Source organism: Ovis canadensis, chromosome 2 (assembly GCF_042477335.2).
Source record: "Ovis canadensis isolate MfBH-ARS-UI-01 breed Bighorn chromosome 2, ARS-UI_OviCan_v2, whole genome shotgun sequence".
NCBI classification, from domain to species: domain Eukaryota; kingdom Metazoa; phylum Chordata; class Mammalia; order Artiodactyla; family Bovidae; genus Ovis; species Ovis canadensis.
Genome location: NC_091246.1, coordinates 93,528,995 through 93,555,050, shown reverse-complemented (window position 1 = coordinate 93,555,050; position 26,056 = coordinate 93,528,995). Strand labels below are relative to the sequence as shown.

General features: G+C 38.7%; 1 pseudogene; it reads left to right on the top strand.

Annotated features, from left to right (window-relative positions):
* The first annotated feature begins 219 nt into the window (after positions 1-219).
* LOC138434623 (dnaJ homolog subfamily A member 1 pseudogene) lies at positions 220-1,437 on the top strand (annotated as a pseudogene).
* Positions 1,438-26,056: the final 24,619 nt, after the last annotated feature.

The window sequence follows — 26,056 nt, the reverse complement described above, 5'->3', positions numbered from 1 at the left end:
GCAGTGACCTTTCTATAACTGCAAATAATCAACCTTCAAGAGAGTAGCTTTGGTACTTCAGATTTCCCTGATAAGTTGCCATTTATTTGAAATTGCCCTTAAAGTTATTCTTCTGTAAAAATAGTAATAAAGTGAAACTTTCCAGAACGCTCAGTGAGAGGCAGAGGATCAGCAGCTGCCCGAGCTGCGCACAGCAGCACGCCCCTTCCAGGCCCCCCACACCGGCATCGGCCTGCTCACCAGCTGTAGAAGATGGTTAAAGAAACCACTTACTATGATGTTTTGGGGGTCAAACCCAATGCCACCCAAGAAGAATTGAAAAAGGCTTATAGGAACCTGGAATTGAAGTACCACCCTGATAAGAATCCAAATGAAGGTGAGAAGTTTAAACAATTTCTCAAGCTTACGAAGTGCTCTCTAATGCAAAGAAAAGGGAATTATATGACAAAGGAGGAGAACAGGCAATTAAAGAAGGTGGAGCGGTCATTAGTTTTGGCTCCCCCATGGACATCTTTGATATGTTTTTTGGAGCAGGAGGAAGGAGGCAGAAAGAGAGGAGAGGTAAAAACCTTGTGCATCAACTCACAGTATCCTTAGAAGATTATATAATGGTGCAACAGAACACTAGCTCTGCAAAAGAATGTGATTTGTGACAAATGTGAAGGCCGAGGTGGTAAGAAAGGAGCAGTAGAATGCTGTCCCAATATCAAGGTACCAGAATGCAAATAAGAATTCATCAAATAGGACCTGGAATGGTTTAGCAAATTCAGTCTGTATGCATGGAGTGCCAGGGCCATAGCAGGCAGATCAGTCCTGAGGACAGATGTAAAAGCTGCAATGAAAGGAAGATAGTTTGAGAAAAGAAAATTATAGAAATTCATATTGAAAAAGGCATGAAAGATGGCCAGAAGATAATATTCCATGGTGAAGGAGACCAAGAACCAGGACTGGAGCCAGGAGATACTATCATCGCTTTAGATCAGAAAGACCATGCTGTTTTTACTCCACAAGGAGAAGACATTTTCATGTGTATGGACATACAGCTGGTTGAGGCACTGTGTGGCTTCCAGAAGCCAATATCTACTCTTGACAGCCGAACCAAAGTCATCACTTCTCATCCAGGTCAGATTGTCCAGCAGGAAGATATCAAGTGTTTGCTAAATGAAGACATGCCAATTATCGCAGGCCACATGAAAAGGGTCACTTAATCACTGAATTTAAGGTAAACTTTCCTGAGAATGGCTTTCTCTCTCCTGAACAACTCTGCTGGAAAAACTTCTGCCTGAGAGGAAGGAAGTAGAAGAGACTGATGAAATGGACCAGGAAGAATTAGTGGACTTCGATCCAAATCAGGAAAGACAGCGCCATCACAATGCAGAAGCCTATGAGGATGATAAACATTATCCTTGGGGTGGTATTCAGTGTCAGACTTCTTAATAGGGCCTGTGAATAATACTCATTGCTGGTGTTTTATTTACAGTAGTGATTGGGTAAAGGACTATAATCATAATATGCTCACTACTTGCTATTGTTTTGCTTTAATATTCAACTATAGTAGTCTTTTAAAAGTTAAATGAAGAATAAACTCAAATATAAAAGTTCTGACTTTGTTCTGTATATATGATGACTTCAGTGTGCAAGATAAGTTTAATACTTGTAAAAACTACTTTAAAAAATTTCCCCTTGCATTTGTTAGGCCGTACTTTGTAACTGAGTTCAGCTATGTACCTGGTATCAGTCAGTTCAGTTCAGTTCAGTCGCTCAGTCATGTCCGACTCTTTGCGATCCCCAAAATCGCAGCACGCCAGGACTCCCTGTCCATCACCAACTCCCAGAGTTCACTCAGACTCACAGCCATCAAGTCGGTGATGCCATCCAGCCATCTCATCCTCTGTTACCGCCTTCTCCTCCTGCCCCCAATCCCTCCCAGCATCAGAGTCTTTTCCAATGAGTCAACTCTTTTTGCATGAGGTGCCAAAAGTACTTGAGTTTCAGCTTTAGCATCATTCCTTCCAAAGAAATCCCAGGGTTGATCTCCTTCAGAATGGACTGGTTGGGTCTCCTTGCAGTCCAAGGGACTCTCAAGAGTCTTCTCCAACACCACAGTTCAAAAGCATCAATTCTTCTGCACTCAGATTTCTTCACAGTCCAACTCTCACATCCATACATGACCACAGGAAAAACCATGGCCTTGACTAGACGGACCTTTGTTGGCAAAGTAATGTCTCTGCTTTTGAATATACTATCTAGGTTGGTCATAACTTTTCTTCCAAGGAGTAAGCGTCTTTTAATTTCATGACTGCAGTCACCATCTGCAGTGATTTTGGAGCCCCAAAACTAAAGTCTGACACTGTTTCCAGTTTCCCCATCTATTTCCCATGAAGTGATGGGACCAAATGCCATGATCTTTGTTTTCTCAATGTTGAGCTTTAAGCCAACTCTTTCACTCTCCTCTTTCACTTTCATCAAGAGGCTTTTTAGTTCCTCTTCACTTTCTGCCATAAGGGGGTGTCATCTGCATATCTGAGGTTATTGATATTTCTCCTGGCAATCTTGATTCCAGCTTGTATTTCTTCCAGCCCAGCATTTCTCATGATGTACTCTGCATAGAAGTTAAATAAGCAGGGTGACAGTATACAGCCTTGACATACTCCTTCTCCTATTTGGAACCAGTCTGTTGTTCCATGTCCAGTTCTAACTGTTGCTTCCTGACCTGCATATAGGTTTCTCAAGAAGCAGGTCAGGTGGTCTGGTATTCCCATCTCTTCTAGAATTGTCCACAGTTTATTGTGATCCACACAGTCAAAGGCTTTGGCATAGTCAATAAAGCAGAAATAAATGTTTTTCTGGAACTCTCTTGCTTTTTTGATGATCCAGTGGATGTTGGCAATTTGATCTCTGGTTCCTCTACCTTTTCTAAAACAGCTTGAACCTCTGGAAGTTCACAGTTCACATATTGCTGAAGCCTGGCTTGGAGAATTTTGAGCTTTATTTTACTAGCGTGTGAGATGAGTGCAATTGTGCAGTAGTTTGAGCATTCTTTGGCATTGCCTTTCTTTGGGATTGGAATGAAAGCTGACCTTTTCCAGTCCTGTGGCCACTACTGAGTTTTCCAAATTTGCTGACATATTGAGTGCAGCACTTTCGCAGCATCATCTTTCAGGATTTGAAATAGCTCAACTGGAATGTACCTGGTATAGCTTAGACCAAAATGCCAGATATGTGTATTGACTTCAGTGTATGACCCTTAATTAAGCTATGAAATTAAAACTGTATTTAACTGGCAGTCAGACAAAGAACTTAATTTGTAGAGATGTATGTATTAAGTGGGATTGATTGTGATGCTTCTGCATTTACTCTATTGCCTCAACTGTTACTGAAAATGGCATGCTGTATAGCTTAATTTAGCCTGTGGTACCAGTGACAGAAATGATACCTTTCTAAAGTGCAAATGAAGTCGCTCAGTCATGTCCGACTCTTAGCGACCCCATGGACTGCAGCCTACCAGGCTCCTCCGTCCATGGGGTTTCACAGGCAAGAGTACTGGAGTGGGTTGCCATTGCCTTGGGGTTTATCATAACATGCTGCTTCTTGAGGGTTTGCATTTGTAGAATTGCATTCCCTTCTCCTGTGCCATCTTTTATTAATATATGTAATATTGGTCCTGATTACTCTTTTTTTCCCCCTTCTCTTTGGACCACAGTAAGCCTCAGAGTAGTGACTGCTGGAGCAGGGAAACTTAGAGGTTAGAGTGATGAGACCTTTACATGGAGAAATAATTTGCATGTATGAGATAGGAAGGTGTTTTTGTAGGTACCTTATAGACTTACTTTAAACCATTTAACTTATGCTCCAGAGTAACTGTAATTTAATGTCGGTAGTACAGCAAATTATGATGAATGGTTTTAATTGTATATTTAAAGTCATGTGTTCACAAGCTTAAATCTGGGTATCAGCATTTAAGCAATTCTTGATATGTATGAATGTCTCTTTAATATACTAATTACAAAGCAAAAAAATAGTAATAAAAATAAGTGAAATATTAGCTTAACTGGCAGTATAGAAAGATCAGGTTAAAAATTATATTCTTGTTGATGAAGTCATCGAGAAAAAGATAGTTTCAGATGTTGTTAGTGGAATTTGAATTGATGCAACATCGACAGAGAGCAACCTGTCAATATTTATCAACAATTTTAATACACACATACTCTTAGATATAATTACATTTCCAGGAAACTATCAGATATACTCACAAACATGTGCAAAGATAAATGATTACAGATTGTACTGGCAATAATGGCTGTTTGAGGAAAGATAACTGGGTTGGAGGAGAGTTAGGTGATTGTGAATTAATTTTCCCTACATCTTTCTATACTTTTATTTACTTCATGTGTGTTCATTACTTATTAAAAATAAATTCATTTAAATTAATAAGCACATATATTTTTTAAAAGCAAAGATTACTATACTGACAATTATTTAGAAGTTTGCCACTAACCAGTACTCCTTTATTCTCAACACATTCTCACATGTAACCAGTCATAAAAAGGAAGCATCTGGATATATTTTTATACCATTATTTGTCACTACTGCCAACATATGCTATTAGGTAATGTGAACAGCATTACTACTGTTACATTTTTATTATTTTCAAACAGGCCAAAAGTTGTGTAATTGTTTATATTTATGGAGTGCCTCTTTTATGCTGAACAGTTATGCTTAGAAGCATGTGTAAAATTTAATACTCACAATAAATCTATATGGAAGGTAATATGACCTATGATTTTGGATGAGAAAATTGAGGTTCATAACACTAGTGAGGATCTGGGATTTGAATCAAGGTCTCTCTGTCCACTAAGCTTTATTACCACTGTTGTGCACATTTCATTTAGAATATATTAATTTGATTATGTTCCATGATTCCTATTGCAAATATATATATCAGCCAATCAATGATTCAACGTCATGCAACCCTCAGTTCTCTGTGGTATGGTGTGGAAGGCAGCAGATAAGCAAGTAAAATTGTGACAGGTATTTTACCTTTATATTACCAGAGCAGGATTTATTCTGCACTACCAGGGGACAAAATTACCCAGAGTTGAATAAAATAATTCTGAATACAGAAAGTTCATGCTTAGTCAGTCAGTCAAGTACGACTCTTTGTGACCCCATGAACAGTAGCCCATCGGGCTCCTGTGTCCATGGGATTCTCCAGGCAAGAATACTGGAGTGTGTTTCCATTTCCTTCTCCACATAAACAGAAAGTTTACCTGTAGCCTAAACTCTTCCCTCAACTCAAGATTGGCACATCCATCTACCTCATCAATATCCCCAAGTGGATGTGAAATACACATCTCAGACACAACATATTCAAAACTCTTCTCCTCTGCCCATGCCGACCTAAGCCTGTTGTACTCAAGAGTCCTCCTCATCTCTGTCAAGGGCAGCTCTATTCTTCCAGTGCCTCAGCGATAGCTTTCTTCTCTTTTCATCTCCCTTTCTCTACTTTCCTTTCCTTTTCTCTCCTGTCTTTTCCCTGTCCTATATCCAATCCATCAGCAAATGCTATTTTCTCTATTATCAAAATATACACAGAATCTAACCTTTTCTCACAAATTCAACATTAGTTTCTCCTCTGGTTCCAGTCACCACCAACTCTTTAAAAAAACTTTTAGGAAGTCTTCTTGCTTTTATTCACACCCTGTACTATCTATTCTCTGTTCAGCATCCAGAGTTATCCACCTTATTTATGTCAGATAGTACACTACTCCCATGTCTGAAAAACCCCTAATGGCACAGGACAAAGCCCAAAAGCTTACAATTATCTACATAACATGACTTCACTATCTCTTCAACTTTATCTCTGCGATCTACCCTTCCCTTAACATGCTCTAGCCATTCTGCTCTCTTTGCCAGTCTTAAAATCTCTCCAACCTTAGGACACTTGATCTTTCTTCTGCAGGGAGTACTTCCCAGTACCCAAGTATCTACATGGTTTTCTCCATCACCTTATTCAAATCTCTGTTCAAACATTCCTCTCTCCACAAATTTTTCCAAGATCACCTGTTTCAAACTCTAGCCCTGTTCCTGGTGCTTTCTTGTCTCTTCTCTGGTTTATTTACACCACAGCTCCTATGACCTTTTAATATACTTTATAATTTTTTGTTATTATGTTTACTATCTTCACCAAAATGTAATTTCCATGAGGGTAGGGATCTTTTTCCCTAACGTTTTAACTTATGTTGTATTATTAGTAACTGACAGATAAAAATTTGTTGATACACTGGATAAATAAATGACATCTTCCAAACTATATTCGATGAAACACTATTCCTGTGAGATGCTCTGCTAAAAAGCAGGGTAGGACAGACTTGCGATGAAATAAATTTGGAAAATTCTGCACACTATAATCTCTTGTATATGTCTGCTCCCTCTAAATATAAATAAATATACATGTAACAAACATTTATAAATATTAATAGTATATTGTTCTATAACAATATAAGCAAACATATATAATATATATAAACAAATATATATTGTATATTTCATTATATATCTTTGCATATTTTTATGCAAGTGCTAAAACAGTGTTAATGGTTGAAAAGACAGATAACTGCCTGAAGGAATAACTGAAATTAATTATGGAAGGTAGGAAAGAAAACTAAAGATTGTGAATGTGCTGATAGATTGCAAATAAAGTACTCAACTAATTGAACAGGACATAAAAAATGAGGAATTACTAAAGACATTAGAGATGGAAAAGGGAATATTTAACGAAATTGAGTAATCAAAAGACATGATGGTCAAAAGAGTTTGAAACTATACAAAAAACATTTTAAGAAAAAAAGTAGAGGGAAAACACAGATAACAGACACCTACAATTACAAAGTTCTAGGAAGTACTCTAAATTTTTCTTTACTTTTCATGAAAATTGTTATTTAGTGACTTTTAATAAATTCGCTATTTAGAATGTAAAATTAGAGAAAATAGATTATATACCCTGCTTGTCAGTTCAATAAAATTTGCTATTTTCAAAATTAGACATATATAGGCATAGGATTTACAGGTAGATTAGCACATTACCCAGGGAAATTTAGGGCTTTATGTTCTTTCCAAATTATGTTAACACTTTAAGATATTAGACATATGAAGTGATAATGGTCTTGCTTTATAACTTATCCCAAACCTAACCAGTCTTAGGTGCATTTCCATTAACATTAGTAATTTTCATTTGCCTTGAATGAAAAGTGTTAGTCGCTCAGTTGTATCTGAATCCTTTGTGACCCCATGGACTGTAGCCCACCAGGTTCCTCTATCCATGGAATTCTACAGGCAAGTATATAGGAATGGGTAGCCATTCCCTTCTCCAGGGGATCTTCCTGACCCAGGGATAGACAGCAGGTCTCCTGCATTGCAAGCAGATTCTTTACTGTCTGAGCCACCAGGAAAGCTCCTTGAGTTAAAAAGGCCTTGTGGTGGCTCAGACAGTAAAGAATCCAACTGCAATGTGAGAGACCAGGGTTCAATCACTCGGTCAGGAAGATCCCTTGGAGGAGGGCATGGCAACCTACTCCAGTATTCTTGCCTGGAAAATCCCCTTGGAGAGAGGGGCTTGGTGGGCTACAGTTCATGGGTCATAAAGGAGTCAGATGTCTCTGAGTGACCAAGCACACATAGAGTAGAAACCAAAAGGCAAGAAACTTTTCACTCTCATTCCCCATTCAGTTCAAAGGAAGACAGGAAAGTTTCCTTGCTCTTGACAGAAATCTTGACCTGATGCTAAACACAGTATCCAATTATTCTATTCTATATTGATATAAGTAGTGTTTATCTAGGCTATAAAATGAACTCTATCTACCACCTGGGGGTTTAAAAGTGGATTTAGAAAAATTGTCCACTTAAAGACCAAATAGTACTTTAATAATTAAAAAAGAGCTTCAGTTCAGTTGCTCAGTCGAGTCCAACTCTTTGTCACCCCATGAATTGCAGCATGCCAGGCCTCCCTGTCCATCACCAACTCCCGGGGTTCACTCAGACTCACATCCATCGAGTCAGTGATGCCATCCAGCCATCTCATCCTCTGTCGTCCCCTTCTCCTCTTGCCCCCAATCCCTCCCAGCATCAGACTCTTTTCCAATGAGTCAACTCTTCACATCAGGTGGCCAAAGTACTGGAGTCTCAGCTTTAGCATCATTCCTTCCAAAGAGCACCCAGGACTGATCTCCTCTAGAATGGACTGGTTGGATCTCCTTGCAGTCCAAGGGACTCTCAAGAGTCTTCTCCAACACCACAGTTCAAAAGCATCAATTCTTCGGTGCTCAGCTTTCTTCACAGTCCAACTCTCACATCCATACATGACCATTGCAAAAACCATAGCCTTGACTAGATGGACCTTAGTCGGCAAAGTAATGTCTCTGCTTTTGAATATGCTATCTAGGTTGGTCATAACTTTTCTTCCAAGGAGTAAGCGTCTTTTAATTTCATGGCTGCAGTCACCATCTGCAGCGATTTTGGAGGCCCCAAAAATAAAGTCTGACACTGTTTCCACTGTTTCCCCATCTATTTCCCATGAAGTGATGGGACTGGATGCCATGATCTTCGTTTTCTGAATGTTGAGCTTTAAGCCAACTATTTCACTCTCCTCTTTCACTTTTTCACTTTCATCAAGAGGCTTTTTAGTTCCTCTTCCCTTTCTGCCATAAGGGTGGTATCGTCTGCATATCTGAGGTTATTGATATTTCTCCTGGCAATCTTGATTCCAGCTTGTGTTTCTTCCAGCCCACCATTTCTCATGTGAAGTCAAGTGGGCCTTAGAAATCATCACTATGAACAAAGCTAGTGGACGTGATGGAATTCCAGTTGAGCTCTTTCAAATCCTGAAAGATGAGGCTGTGAAAGTGCTGCACTCAATATGCCAGCAAATTTGGAAAACTCAGTAGTGGCCACAGGACTGGAAAAGGTCAGTTTTCATTTCAATCCCAAAGAAAGGCAATGCCAAAGAATGCTCAAACTACCTCACAATGGCACTCATCTCACAGGCTAGTAAAGTAATGCTCAAAATTCTCCAAGCCAAGCTTCAGAAATACATGAACCGTGATCTTTCTGATGTTCAAGCTCCTTTTAGAAAAGGCAGAGGAACCAGAGATCAAATTGCCAACATCCGCTGGATCATGGAAAATGCAAGAGAGTTCCAGAAAAACATATATTTTTGCTTTATTGACTATGCCAAAGCCTTTGACTGTGTGGATCACAATAAACTGTGGAAAATTCTGAAAGAGATGGGAATACCAGACCACCTGACCTGCCTCTTGAGCAATCTGTATGCAGGTCAGGAAGCAACAGTTAGAACTGGACATGGAACAACAGACTGGTTTCAAATAGGAAAAGGAGTACATCAAGGCTGTATATTGTCACCCTGCTTATTTAACTTATAAGCAGCTTCAGTTGTGTCCAATTCTTTGTATCTCTATGTACTATAGCCCTTCAGGCTCCTCTGTCCATGGGGATTCTCCAGTCAAGAATACTGGAGTCAGTTGCCATGCCCTCCTCCAGAGAATCTTCCAAACCAGGAACTGAACCAGCATCTCTTACATCTCCTGCATTTCAGGTAAGTTCTTTACTAGTAGCACCACCTGGAAAGTCCAGGGTATGGTTTACTGCTATATTCAATACTATGTTACTACAATTAAAAAACAAAAACAAAAACTACTATTTGCCAAACTTTTGTTATAGAATTGAGCATTCATTTTTAAAAAGAGAAGATAAATGTTAGGTGTTCACATTTGCCAAAAATAAGAACAGAATTATGTCACACAAAAATAATCCAGATTTAGAGGTCATGGCATTGATCACGTGACTCATTTTTCTTAAAGACTTTGGAAAAAACTGCTGAATTCAGTTAGAAGGGCAATTTATTCTCCCAGTAAACCCTCCAATAGTGTACTGAGAAATGCCGAAATAGAAAGGCACATAAACTAGGTCCTGGAAACAATATCAGTGCTTGAGGTCTAAACAAACAGACAAAAAGGAAAACCCAATATGTACAAATCATCAACTACCTTGAATCCCCTACCAATGAAAATACATTTGGACTCATTTATTCATTGAGCACCTTTTATATGGTAGTGACCTGAATAAAATAAGACAAATGGATGGAAAAAATAATGACTGCTTTAAGAGAAGTAGTACTCTTGCCTGGAAAATCCCATGGATAGAGGAGCCTGGTGGGCTACAGACCATGGGGTTGCTAAGAATCGGACACGACTGAGAGACTTCACTTTTCACTTTTATGCATTGGAGAAGGAAATGGCAACCCACTCCAGTGTTGTTGCCTGGAGAATCCCAGGGACAAGGGAGCCTGGTGGGCTGCCGTCTATGGGGTCGCACAGAGTTGGACACGACTGAAGCGACTTAGCAGCAGCAGCAGCAGCAGCAGGCCGGACAAGTTTTGATAATGACATAGAATATATAGAAGAAGGGTGACTCTCCTTCATGAGCTGCTAGACCAATAGCTGACTGTTGTCCTCATTCACTGACAGCAAAGACTTAGGAGAAAGAGCTCACTTGAAGGGGATCAGGGTAAGATGGTAAGTTCATTATTGCACACACTGAGATTTGGGTTTCTGTGAGATATCCAAGTGGAGATGTCAAGAAAACAGATATTAAGAGTCTGACCTTAATAAGATATCCAGCTTATAACAGTACTTGGGGGTTAATCTTCATTGATAGTAATTAAAATCATGAAAATGGATGAGTTTACTCAAAAAGTATGTTTGAAGATAGAAAAGAGCCCAATATAGTCTTGAGAAATGGCAATGAAAACACAAAAATAGGAGAATCCACAAAGCAGAACTGAGCCAACTTAAATTGTGCATGGGGAGAGAAGAGTCATTTTTCTGCTTTTCCAAAAATAGAATTATAGAAATTATCTCACTGTCTTGCCACTATGGGTGGCCTTAAGTGTGTACTTAAGTGTGTGAGGCAAGGGTCATTTAACCAGGGTTTTAGGTGGCTTAGAGAAATCCTTTGTACACATCTGCAGACAGCTTGAGAAGCGGTGGCAGATAGCTGCAGTGCTTGCTACCAGAGAGTTAACTGGTTGTAGAAGGGAGATTTTTCAAGTTGCTCTCAGCTCTCAAGGTTAAATGATGAGAGGGCTTTCTTCATTGCACCTTCTCAAGAAGGTGAAATTGGGAGATTTAACCTGAATAATTCACGTGAAAATAAAACCATTTGGGACTTGTCATTGCTTAATGTAGAAATCCATCATTATTTTACACAACTGGATACACTTAGTTCTTCACTTTTATCACAGAAACTCAGGAAGCATGTAACTACATATTCATTCTCAGTATAACTCTTTGTTGCCAAGATGAAGTACAAAAGTAGAGAGGTCAGAAAAAAAGTGTGCGTTCTCCCAGTATGTTTCAGTTTGGAGGTGACCTCACTGAACTGCCAAATACTTGACCCTGATCACAACTGGCCTTCACAACAGGGCAGTGTGAGGCTTCAGATGTATTGAAGTGATTTCCCAGAAGTTTTCCATAGTCCTTTGGGATTTGAAAGAAACCTAACCCTTGAATGAAGTGAAACATCCTTTGCCAGAAAATTAGCATCATAATCAGGGGTAGTATTGTAAGAATGCAGTTCAGATACCAAAAGATACACAGTCTAACTGGAGTTAAAGACACTGACAGTTCCTCTGTTATGGTTTTCCAGTAGTCATGTATGGATATGAGAATTGGACCATAAGGAAGGCTAAGCACCAAAGAATTGATACTTTTGAAATGCAGTGCTGGAGAATACCCTTGAGAGTCCCTTGGACAGCAAGGAGATCAAACTGGTCAACCTTAAAAGAAATCAACCTTGAATACTCATCGGAAGGACTGATGATGAAGCTGAAGCTCAAGGTCCAATACTTAGGCCACCTAATGCAAGGAGCCGACTCATTGGAAAAGTTCCTGATGCTGAGAATGATTGAGGGCAGGAAGAGAAGGGGATGACAGAGGATGAGATAGTTGGATAGCATCACTGACTAAATGGACATGAGTCTGAGCAAATTCAGGGAGATAGTGACAGACAGGGAAGCCTGGCAGGCTGCAGGTCATGGAGCTGCAAAGAGCTGGACATGACTGAAGGACTGAACAACAGCAACAGTTCCCCTGCAAGGGGGAAACTTGCCCTTCAAGGTCCTGGACCTCCTAGAAAATGCTCCGTCAACTGACATTTTCCTTTGGTTACAAGATGGTCTCCTAATCCACAAGAATTGAAGTCTATTTGAGGTTCTGCATTACTAAGATAAATGTTATTTAGTTATGAAGAAATAATTTGAATTTAGGCTCAAATGCTGTGTCTGAATCATAAGAGAATGACATATTTGATGGATATTACATCAGAGGACCCTGGATTACCTGCATGCATCTGTAGTCCATCTCTGAAATCTCTCTCTGCTCTCTATAAGAGCAAGAATTATACTCAACTTCAGAATGTGAACAGCCCCTGGTCCTCTCCCTAGAGCTATTGAACACAGCAGGACATGTTTCTTTTCTGGCTATCACTATCTGAATCTGCTGCTGCTGCTGCTGCTAAGTCGCTTCAGTCGTGTCCGACCCTGTGCGACCTGAGAGACGGCAGCCCACCAGGCTCCCCTGTCCCTGGGATTCTCCAGGCAAGAACACTGGAGTGGGTTGCCATTTCCTTCTCCAATGCATGAAAGTGAAAAGTGAAAGTGAAGTAGCTCAGTCGTGTCCAACTCCTAGCGACCCCATGGACTACAGCCCACCAGGCTCCTCCATCCATGGGATTTTCCAGAGAAGAGTACTGGAGTGGGGTGCCATTTGAATCTGCAGGGATGTGCTAAAAGAAGGCCTCTCCCGGCTCTGCCTGGAAAACTTTCTAATATCAGCACATACCCTCCTGTGTGGTGGGAAGCTGAGCCCTCTTCCCCTCTGAGATAAGAAGCGGAAGTTGATTGCTCCCTGGTTAGCTCTTAAGGTGTAAGTCTCTGTTCTTTGCCTCTTCAGTTGGAGGAAAAGACCTGTTCTTAGTTTCATCTTCAGACTTAGGAAATGCAGTTTCATCTTCAATTTTCAATCAGACCAAAACTCGTAGTGCCACACCAAAAGCATGCACAAAGCACATGATGGCAGAGAGGAGGCAGGGAACTTCTCTGCGTGGGGCAAGCAGAGAACACTTCATGGAATAAGTGACTGAATTTGCTCTGGAGAGTAAGTAGATGTTTTCCATGAGGACAAGACAGCAAGGGTACATTTGGCAAAGGAAATAGCATGTGTAAAGTCATAAATAAAATGGTGATATTTTCTGGAGAACTACCAAAAAATTAATGAAGTCTGAGGTATAAGAGGGACTTTCCTGGTGGCTCAGAAAAGTATAAGAAGTAGATGATGAGTCTAGTACATAAGGACCTCAATTGTGAGCGCATGCAATGCAAACAGTTCTGGATTTTATTCTCTAAAGGTGATGAATTTCAGTGAAAAGTTACAGGCAGGGAAGGGCATGATTTGATCAGTGTGTACTCTGACTGTGAAGACAGTCTCAATCATCAGGCTCAGGGAACAGCTTCTCAGAACCGAGGGCCAACTGTGTTAAACAACTCTTTGCCTTGCCATCTACTTTACACAGAAAAGTGCAATGATTATATCACTTACAATATCAAAAATAGTCTAGACTTACATACACATGTCCTTTGGTCTCACTTCAGCAGCTAGAGAAAGAAGCAATTTATAAGAAATGCCAGCAAGCAGATTTTTTTGGACAGAGAGGGTGACATTTGTGCACAAGAAAATGCCAGGGTAAATAAATTAGCACCATCTCCTCCTCTCAGCAGAAAATCACAGAATATATATTCACTTTAAAGTGATAGAAAGTCAAGAGAGTTTAATTTTACACTAGGCACCATTCTCTCCTTGATTAACAACAATAATAATATCACATGTTTCTTGAATATTTATAAATAATAAATTATTCTCAAATTTAATATTTCACATAATCAATACAACATCTCTGTAAGGAGCTGGAAAGCTAGGCAGGATCTATGCATTTATCTCATACATACATACATACATATATATATATATATATATATATATATATATATATATCTCAAAACTAGTAGTTCCAGAATCCAAATGCTATAGCATTAGGCTTATTCTTTTTTCCGTTATATTCAATACTATATATGTAGGAGATAATAGACATGTGTACATTTTTACTATAATAGAATTCCAGAAAGCCAAGCTAACTAGTTTCTAATGGATTGGGCAAGGTCATCCTAAACTCTCCAATCTGTTCTTGCACTCAGCAATTGAGGAGAGTCAGGTAAAGTAGGACATGACAAAGATAAATCCCATGGGCACCCCCTATGATCTCATAGCACTTTTCCTCGCAACCTTCCCCTTTCCATCCTGTCATCTCCTGTGGAATTCCATTGTCTTAACAGGCTAATTATATATTTCAGAGTTTGAGCACAGAAATAACAACAGCCTTCAGTTTATATAGCTTTGTTTTTTCTCATTCTGTTTTCAGAAGCCCAAAGTACTGTTTTAATTGCTTAAAGAGTAGGGAGGTCTTGTGGTGAGCCTGTCTTTCCCTTTATGTTAAGTTGTTAGACTCCACAGTAATTTCCCTTTTTGACCACCTGCCTCTACCAAAAGGTAAAAGATGAAATGGAAGAAAAATAGAGGACAGCATATAATCATCACAAAATTAAAATCCCCCCTTTTTCTTCTATCATACATGGTTTATGAGCGAGGAATGCCTGAAGAGCTGGATATTAATTCAAAAACGGAGTAAAAGTAAAACATTGAGCAGTTCAGTCTCTGAGTTTGCCTATAGGGAGGTAACCATCCCTCTTCTGTCTGCCACTAACACCACTGTGTAGTATAAAAGGGCCACGATAGCTAGCGTTTGAATTACACAGTAGTCAAGCTAGATAATTAAATTTCCCTTCCAGAAAGAATATGTCCCTGCTGAGGAAACCTTATTGCATACTGGTGTTCATGGTGGCCATTATTAAATTTGTAGGACATGTCTTTGTATTATAACGATTCATGTAAAAGTTACCATTACACAACCCAAAACGGTCAGAAAAAGGACCAAAATTCCAGCATGGTTTGAAAAAGGATCTGAAATTCTCCCAAGATTTACTTAACAAAGTGCATCCTAGCTCTTCATCAATAACAAAGAGAACCACTGCCCAAAGTGTTCTTGCTTTTCCTTGATGGACGGTAAATAGGGAAGCTTCTGCTATAGGAAAACTACATCCAATCCCTCAGAAACTTCTTCTAGACTGTTCTTTGAGGATATTTCAGTGTCCTGAGTTGATGTGATATAGGAGGAAGGTGTGATGATGACCTACCAATATGAAAATAAGTTCTGTTCATTGTTAGGGGATTCCAGTTCTAATACTGATTCCAGACTTGTGCATATGTCATTGCAAAAGTTTCCCTCAGATATTGATTGGGCCTATTGATGTATTTTTAAATAAAGTTCAATATACTACATAAGACTATAATTTCGTTAGACTCACAACAAACTCTCTTAAAAGCCTGTGCTATTGTGAATATCACTTGTGTTTTCTTTAGAGAGACAAAAAGAGAGAAACAGATGTCACTATTATACTATTATGTGATCCTAAACGGCATATGTGTCTCTCATTTCCATTTGGTTTGAATTCAGTGTAACATGTATGAAACAGTTATCTCTATCTTATACCTTTTTCAACCCCCCATAGTACCTAGCTCAGAATTAGTACTCAAAAAATTTTGCAAATAATTTGTCAATCACCAAGTAATTACTGAAAATCTGTGTAGCATTCATGATGTTTTTGCTCTATGGAAAATAACAATATATATAAGAACCTTGCCTTAAAAATCACATAAACTTGTTGGAAAAACAATAATATTTACATTTCAAATGTTCCAGTATTTTTCAAACATAAGTTTCGATCCTGAACATAATCATACATGTAATATGGGTCATTAAGGGTCTTTACTTCTTCCTTTGAGTTTATCATGTCAAATGTTTATTTCTCATTCATCCTTTCTACTCCTCCATGTCCTGTAAAACAGGTGTTTTTTTTTTTTTCCTTTCAGCGAAATTGACTTAAATGAGTGTAGAAGAAAGTGAAAGATAGAAAAAGTACTATTCATTTAATTAATATAGGTCTTCAATAAAATTTGTGTTCTCAAGTATTTTTCCTACTCTATAGTCAAATATCTCTTATTGATGGAAGAAAGGGTATCATATGTTTAAAGTGCTAATATATTTTACTGACAAATTTGAGGATGGGAATTCAGACACGGTATATTTTCAATCACTGAGGAAGCCTCAGTTGGCTACTTCAAACAGCTGCTTTTTGATTTTATGATTGCAATTTTGTACTCTACAAGAAATGCATCATATCTGTCCCTTCTTAAACAGTTCACCTAGCTCACTGTCATAAAGGACAGGATCCATGCATTCTATCTTGGTAAAATAAGGCCTTTCATAAATGAACTCTTATCTGCCTTTCCAGTCTCATTTTGGGTGGAGGTAGATGGCAATTTTCTAGGTTGACTTTGAGAAAGCAGCCAAAGAGGGTCACTTCTATTTCAGATTAGAAAGGATTCCCAACATTTTGGAAATTTATTTTTAAAATGGCTTATATCTATACTTGATTCAAAAGAGAACATTTTAACATCACAACAATAAGCAAGGAAGCTTAGGTGTTAGAATTGAGCAAATTCTGTAACCGATTGCTTTTTATTAGAATACAACATATATCAAAGGAGTAGAAATTCCAGACAGCTCATTATTAAAGAGAAAGATGAATAAAAGCAGACTGCATTTTATCTAAGTTATCCAGCTGATCAATCAATTCAAATGAGTCTTCCTATTACAAGGATATCAGCCAAACTGGCACTCCAATCTCTGATTGATAGCTGAGAGTAGGATTAATTTGGGGTCATAAGAAAAGAATGAAACAACCATTCCCTTTTTTTTAAAAATAAATCTCATATAGAGATGATAGGTCCTTAGACAGTTAGATAAATAAGCAAGCATATCTAGGGTATTCTTCTTTAAAATTCCAGACCACTGTTTGTGCTATTTAGGTGATAATAAGCTGTCATTTAACACTTTTTTAATCATCCAAAAGAATTTAAACTCTCAAAGACTCAATCCCAGGATTTACAATCCATGCCAGAATCTATGCTAGTAGCCTCTGCCTTCACTTGTCATACTGGATACCCACAAACCATGCAATGGTCTTTGGGCTACCCAAGATTTTGGCTAGCTTTGTGCCTCCTTATATGTTCTCTTGCCCCTTTGACTAGCTTGAAGGTCCCAGGGATGTTATGTTGCTCTTAAATGGGCATTTTGAAATGTGCTGTAAGTGACAGGTTATGGTCAGGAGCCAGCTGTTCACATATTTGATCAGCCAGCAGGAAATCTTTCAGCAGTTCTTAAATAAAAAATACAGGATGGTGTCGGTGTTTGGTGACACTGTTTTTAATCTTCACATTTCTCACTGACAGGAGGTAATGGTTATCCATGGGAGACCTGTCACATGACAACAGCTTCTTTACCACCAGGAGAGTCACAATATGGCCTACGAAACTACCTTAGCAGTCATAGCATTTGGTGCTACTTTTTCTGGAAAGGCTATGTTAGGCCAGAGAGGTTTAAAAAAGAAAGACTGTATTATCACTAGAATTTCTTTTATTTCTATTTTTCTAAATTAGTATAAAATGCCTTCTCTAATAATATTAATATAATCACAGAAATTAAGGTAAGGCATAAAATTGCATTCAATTCCAATATTCTTAAAGTTAGACCATAAATTGAACTGATTTACTGACAGGTCAAATTGATCAAAGAACTATCAGCACAAGACTGACATCTAGCATTCCCGTCATCATCTGCAGCAAGTAAAACTTTTACTTTGCTGCTGATCGGAGTGAAAGAATGGGATTGAGTTTCATTAGAAGCCCCTGTTCTAAGGAATGTTTTATCTCAAATTCTGGAATTGTTCCAGGAGTATCTATCACCAATTTATAGAAGGGCCAGAGAACATTTCATTGTACTCTACAGTCAATCACTAAAAATTAATATGTATGAAATAACACAAAGTATTCAGGTACAGAGGAAATACAAAGACAAAACTTGATCAATAATTTTTTAAAAGAAAACTTCAAAGCAAAGTAAAGCATTAACTTCAGTCAAGATCATAAGAAGCAATGGTCCTTTTCTTTGTGACCACAAACTTGAGCTTTGCTGATTTCTCTTCATGCAGTGATGATGGACTATTAGATACAACATAATTTACAAAGGTGTTTGCCATGTTTATGATAGAGAAGGTAATGCAGGAAAGCTTATTTCTGATATATGTGTGTTCATTGGAAGGACTGATGTTGAAGCTGAAATTCCAATACTTTGGCCACCTGATGCAGAGAGCTGACTCTTTTGAAAAGACCCTGATGCTGAGAAAGATTGAGGGCAGGAGGAGAAGGGGATGACAGAGAATGAGATGGTTGGATGGCATCACTGGCAGAATGGACATGGGGTTGGGTGGACTCCAGGAGTTGGTGATGGACAGGGAGGCCTGGGGTGCTGCAGTTCATGGGGTCACAAAGAGTTGGACACGACTGAGCGACTGAGCTGAACTGATGCACACATATTCATAGGCTCTACAGTGTAACTGCAGCATGCAGACTAAGTGTGGAACATAATCCTTTTTCCCTGGTGGCTCAGATGTTAAAGAATCTGCCTGCAATGTGGGAGACCCAGGTTCAATCCTGGTGTTCGGAAGATCCCCTGGAGAAGGGAATGGCTACCTACTCCAGTATTCTGGCCTGAAAAATCCCATAGACAGAGGAGCCTGGCGGGCTACAGTCCATGGGATCACAAAGAGTTGGACATGACTGAGCACACGTGCATATGCCCACACAGGAATTCCTTCAAAATATCTAAAATTCAGGGTTTCTCAATCTCAGCACTATGGACTTAGACCAGATCATCCTTTGTTACAAAAAGTTGTCCAATGCGTTGTAAAAGGTTGAGCAACACCCCTAACCACTACCAATTAGATCCTTCCTCCAGCCACGTTGTGACAACCAAAAATGTCTCCAGTCATAGCCAGACATCCATGGAGGGCAAAAATTACTCCCAGTTGAGAATCACTCATCTAAATTGTTAAAAATTATTTCCTTCCATTCTTCTACCCAATATAGGGCAAGCCTTGTCCTTAATTCTTCACATAAAAACTAAGACATCATTCTTGTAGAAAAATCTTTGAGAGTTTGTAAGTTTAAAATAAAAGCAGCTCCAGAATAACTTAGAATGATTACATGTAGCATTTCATGGTCCTCTGACTCCCTTACTGGGAGTCATCCTGATAGGCTCCTCCTGTGTGTTTCTCACAAAGGAACCACCTACTCTCCCACCACTACCAGTGTTATGAATACATTTACTCTCAGAAACCAGCCTTTCAAAATGCTCAAAGAGAGGGAGAATTTCTTATCCACCCATCGACCCCCACACCATTCAGGGCTGCCCTTTCTCTTCAGGGCAGCTAACTGCCATCAATGACACCAACGAGATGCTAAAGATAGACATCCCAGCTGACACTCTCTAAACACATTGGTTGTGAACTGAGTCCTGAGTTTAGCGACTACGACAGGAGTTCTATGAATTCTCAGAAGTACATGAATAAAGATAACTATATTATAAGCTATTTATCACCTTCAACCTACCCACTTAGTTATGGCCTAACTCTGTGGACAATAATATCCAAACCAACAGACTATCATTACTCTGCTCTGGATTATCCACTCATTACTAACACTATGTGTAGGATTTTAACATCCCAGTTCCTTTCTTAGTTTTTAATTCAGCATGAGTGAGTTGCATCTCCAGTTCTCTCCACCAGTACTCGTCATCATTCATCAAACTGAGACAAATGAAAAATATCCAAAACTCTGCTTGAATAAGTCATGGTTTGCATATGGCGCAGTGCATTCTAAATACATAGAAAGCCAAAGAAAAAAATTTATTATATCTACACCGAAAAAGAAAAAAAAAAGGAACTGAGGGAATTGACACATACAGCACACTAGCAGAGTTAACCTCCTAATGTGAAATGGGGGCGTTAGCACTGGCACTTTCCACTCAGGACAAATTGAAGGCTTCAGCTCTGAAAGATCAAAACTGTCTAGAGATTTGAAAAGGTGGCTTTTTGAGCCCTAACTTTTTAAGATTTCAAACATCATCAGGGCCAATTTCAGTCAGTCCAGTTTATTTCAGTCACTCAGTCGTGTCCGACTCTTTACGACCCCATGAATCGCAACACGCCAGGCCTCCCTGTCCATCACCAACTCCCGGAGTTCACTCAGACTCATGTCCATCCAGTCAGTGATGACGCCATCCAGCCATCTCATCCTCTGTCGTCCCCTTCTCCTCCTGCCCTCAATCCCTGCCAGCATCAGAGTCTTTCCAATGAGTCAACTCTTCGTGTGAGGTGGCCAAAATACTGGAGATTCAGCTTTAGCATCATTCCTTCCAAAGAAATCCCAGGGTTGATCTCCTTCAGAATGGAACTGGTTGCATCTCCTTGCAGTCCAAGGGACTCTCAAGAGTCTTCTCCAACACCACAGTGCAAAAGCATCAATTCTTTGGCGCTCAGCTTTCTTCACAGTCCAACTATCACATCCATACATGACAACAGAAAAAACGATAGCCTTTACGAGACGGACCTTAGTCGGCAAAGTAATATCTCTGCTTTTGAATATGCTATCTAGGTTGGTCATAACTTTTCTTCCAAGGAGTAAGTGTCTTTTAATTTCATGGCTGCAGTCACCATCTGCAGTGATTTTGGAGCCCAAAAAAAATGAAGCCTGACACTGTTTCTACTGTTTCCCCATCTATTTCCCATGGAGTGATGGGACCAGATGCCATGATCTTCATTTTCTGAATGTTGAGCTTTAAGCCAACTTTTTCGCTCTCCTCTTTCACTTTCATCAAGAGGCTTTTTAGTTCCTCTTCACTTTCTGCCATAAGGGTGGTGTTATCTGCATATCTGAGGTTATTGATATTTCTCCAGGCAATCTTGATTCCAGCTTTTGTTTCTTCCAGTCCAGCATTTCCATGATGTACTCTGCATAGAAGTTAAATAAGCAGGGTGACAATATACAGCCTTGACATACTCCTTTTCCTATTTGAAACCAGTCTGTTGTTCCATGTCCAGTTCTAACTGTTGCTTCCTGACGGGCATACAGATTTCTCAAGAGGCAGGTCAGGTGGTCTGGTATTCCCATCTCTTGAAGAATTTTCCACAGTTTATTGTGATCCACACAGTCAAAGGCTTTAGCATAGTCAATAAAGTGAAATAGATGTTTTTCTGGAACTCTCTTGCTTTTTCCATAATCCAGCGGATGTTGGCAATTTGATCTCTGGTTCCTCTGCCTTTTCTAAAACCATCCTGTACATCTGGAGGTTCACGGTTCACATATTGCTGAAGCCTGGCTTGGAGAATTTTGAGCATTATTTAACTAGCATGTGAGATGAGTGCAATTGTGCAGTAGTTTGAGCATTCCTTGGCATTGTCTTTCTTTGGGATTTGAATGAAAACTGACCTTTTCCAGTCCTGTGGCCACTGCTGAGTTTTCCAAATTTGCTGGCATATTGAGTGCAGCACTTTCACAGCATCATCTTTCAGGATTTGAAACAGCTCAACTGGAATTCCATCACTTCCACCAGCTTTGTTCGTAGTGATGCTCTCTAAGGCCCACTTGACTTCACATTTCAAGATGTCTGGCTCTAGGTCAGTGATCATACCATCGTGATTATCAGGGACATGAAGATCTTTTTTGTACAGTTCTTCTGTGTATTCTTGCCAACTCTTCTTAATATCTTTTGCTTCTGTTAGAGCCATATCATTTCTGTCCTTTATCGAGCCAATCTTTGAATACAATGTTCCCTTGGTATCTCTAATTTTCTTGAAGAAATCTCTAGTCTTTCCCATTCTGTTCTTTTCCTCTATTTCTTTGCCTTGATCGCTGAAGAAGGCTTTCTTATTTCTTCTTGCTATTCTTAGGAACTCTTCATTCAGATGCTTCTTTCCATTTCTCCTTTGCTTTTCACTTCTCTTCTTTTCACAGCTATTTGTAAGGCCTCCCCAGACAGCCATTTTGCTTTTTTGCATTTCTTTTCCATGGGGATGGTCTTGATCCCTGTCTCCTGTACAATGTCACGCACCTCATTCCATAGTTCATCAGGCACTCTTATCTATCAGATCTAGTCCCTTAAATCTATTTCTCACTTCTACTGTATAATCATAAGGGATTTGATTTAGGTCATACCTCAATGGTCTAGTGGTTTTCCCTACTTTCTTCGATTTAAGTCTGAATTTGGCAATAAGAAGTTCATGATCTGAGCCACAGTCAGCTCCTGGTCTTGTTTTTGTTGACTGTATAGAGCTTCTCCATCTTTGGCTGCAAAGAATATAATCAATCTGATTTCAGTGTTGATCATCTGGTGATGTCCATGTGTAGAGTCTTCTCTTGTGTTGTTGGAAGTGGGTGTTTGCTATGACCAGTGCATTTTCTTGGCCAAACTCTATTAGTCTTTGCCCTGTTTCATTCCACATTCCAAGGCCAAATTTGCCTGTTACTCCAGGTGTTTCTTCACTTCCTACTTTTGCATTCCAGTCCCCAATAAGGACATCTTTTTTGGGTATTAGTTCTAAAAGGTCTTGGAGATTTTCATGGAACCATTCAACTTCGGCTTCTTCAGCATTACTGGTTGGGGCATAGACTTGGATTCCAGTGATACTGAATGGATTGCCTTGGAAACGAACAGAGATCATTCTGTCGTTTTTGAGACTGCATCCAAGTACTGCATTTCGGACTCTTTTGTTTTGCCATGCCCACAGAGCAACCCAAGACAGGCAGGTCATGGTGGAGAGGTCTGACAGAACATGGTCCACTGGAGAAGGGAATGGCAAACCATTTCAGTATTCTTGCCTTGAGAATCCCATGAACAGTATGAAAAGGCAAAATGATAGGATACTGAAAGAGGAACTCCCCAGGTCAGTAGGTGCCCAAGATGCTACTGGAGATCAGTGGAGAAATAACTCCAGAAAGAATGAAGGGATGGAGCCAAAGAAAAACAATACCCAGCTGTGGATGTGATTGGTGATAGAAGCAAGATCCGATGCTGTAAAGAGCAATATTGCATAGGAACCTGGAATGTCAGGTCCATGAATCAAGGCAAATTGGAAGTGGTCAAACAAGAGAGGGCAAGAGTGAACATCGACATTCTAGGAATCAGAGAACTAAAATGGACTGGAATGGGTGAATTTAACTCTGATGACCATTATATCTACTACTGTGGGCAGGAATCCCTCAGAAGAAATGGAGTAGTCATCACGGTCAACAAAAGAGTCCGAAATTTCAGTCAAGGTGCCCCATTTTGTGTGTGTGTTGCAGAAAGATATCAGTCAAGCTTCATTCAAAGTATTTATTCACTATTAATGCACATTGTGCAGGTAGCAAACAAAACTTTTAGCATATCAATATTTGTGTAAATACCTCTGTTTCTGAGCAATAGGAAAGATGAAAAATAAATGCAAGGAAGAAACGAAAGACATTGAAATTTCTAGAATAATGTAAATAGAGAAGTTGCTTATAAATTTTTTAAAACATGAAATGTGGATATTTATCCACAGTATGTGGTTGACCCCCAGCCCAGCTCTAAATGCAACTCTGTTTATTTTTGCCTATAAGTTTTAAATTATTTATATTTACTAGGATTTTTAATTATTTGCTTTCAATATATTTATAGTGCTTACAAATAGAAGAGTATAACAGAAAGCTAAAACTACTGGAAAAGTAGAAAAATTAATCATATTTGATAAATATGTAAATCTTATTACTGTGTCATTTTAACTGAATTGCTTTGTTCACACTCCAACTTTTTCATTTATAGTGGTCCATAACTGTAGTGTTGGAAAAGACTCTTGAGAGTCCCTTGGACTGCAAGGAGATCAAACCAGTCTATTCTAAAGGAGGTCAGCCCTGGGATTTCTTTGGAAGGAATGATACTAAAGCTGAAACTCCAGTACTTTGGCCACCTCATGTGAAGAGTTGACTCATTGGAAAAGACTCTGATGCTGGGAGGAATTGGGGGCAAGAGAAGGGGACGACAGAGGATGAGATGGCTGGATGGCATCACTGACTCAATGGACCTGAGTTTGAGTGAACTCTGGGAGTTGGTGATAGACAGGGAGGTCTAGCATGCTGCAATTCATGGGGTCGCAAAGAGTTGGACACAACTGAGTAACTGAACTGAACTGAATACGCACTTAGATTAGATTAAAATGCATATTGCAATCCTAGAACAGCTACTGAAAATCTTTTTTACAGTAGTATAATTGATATGCAAAGAGAAGAGACAAAATGAAATAGGGTAAAATAGCCAATTTTAAGAAGGAAAAGCATAAAAAGAGGAAAAATAGCAGAAACAAATCTGAATGCCATAAATAAGAAAACAGTTTCAAATATAAGTTATATTATCTGTGTTAATAATCCTTCCAAATATGAAAGATCTAAATATGCCAATTAAAAGGCAGAGATTGTCAGAACACCTAGAAGTAAAAGATAAGACCAAACTATTTGTTATATGCAAGAAACCTACTTTAAAGACTCAGAGAGGTTTAAAGTAATGGGATAGAGAAAGTTGTAGCAGGCCTCCATGAAACCAAAGAAAGCTGGATTTACTATAATTATAGACAAAATATATTCCAAAACAAGAAAAATTACCATGGATAAAGAGTGGCATAATATATGATAAAGGGGCCAATTATCCAAGAAAACAGAACGCTCTTTAACATATGTGCACCTAACAGTACAACAGAAAAATACGTGAGGCAAACTCTCATAGAACTGCAAGGATAAAAAGACAAATGTACTCTTACTGTTTTCAACTTCAGCAGCTCTCCTTCCAAAAAATTGGTAGATCAAACAGGCATAAAGCTGTAAGGACATAGTTGTCTTAAACAGCACTATCAATCCATTTGATCTAATTTACATTTATAGAATATTCCATTCATTAAGAGAAGAATGCACATTCTTCTCACATTGAACATCCACTAATATGTACCACATTCTGGGGCCATAAAACACCTTAACAAATTTAAAAGAATAGAAATCATACAAAACATATTCACATACCATCATGGACTTTAACTAGCATTAGAAAAGATAGCTGGAAAATCAAATACTTGGGTATTAAATAGCATAGTTCTATAAATATAAGGCCAAAGGAGAAGTTTCCAGGAAAATTTTTTTTTAATTGAACTAAATGAAAATAAAAATAGAATATATGAAAATTAGTGAAATATACTGAAAGTATTGCTTAGATGGAAATTTATAGCATTAAATGCATATATTAGGAGAAAACAATAATCAGTAATCTGAATTTTTATCTTAGAAAACTAGAAGCAAAAACGTAAAGCTCTCACTGTTTGCAGAGGACATGATACTGTACATAGAAAACCCTAAAGGTAGAATCAGAAAATCACTAGAGCTAATCAATGAATTTTAAAAAGTTTCAGGATACAAAATCAATACACAGAAATAACTTGCATTTCAATATACATTTCTATATACTGAAAATCAGAAAGAGAAATTAAGGAATCAATCCCATTCACCATTGCAACTAAAAAATTAAATATCTAGGAATATACTTACCTGAAGAGACAAAAGAACTGTACACAGAAGATTATAAAACACTAATGAAAGAAATCAAAGATGACATAAACAGATGGAGAGATATCAATATTGTGAAAATGATTATACTACCAAATGCAATCTACAGATTTAATGTGATCCCTATCAAATTACCAGTGGCATTTTTCACAGAACTAGAACAAAAAATTCCACAATTCATATGGAAACACAAAAGAGCTTGAACAGCCAAAGCAGTCTTGAGAAAGAAGAATGGAGTTGGAGGCATCAACCTTCCTGACTTCAGATTATACTACAAAGCTACAGTCATC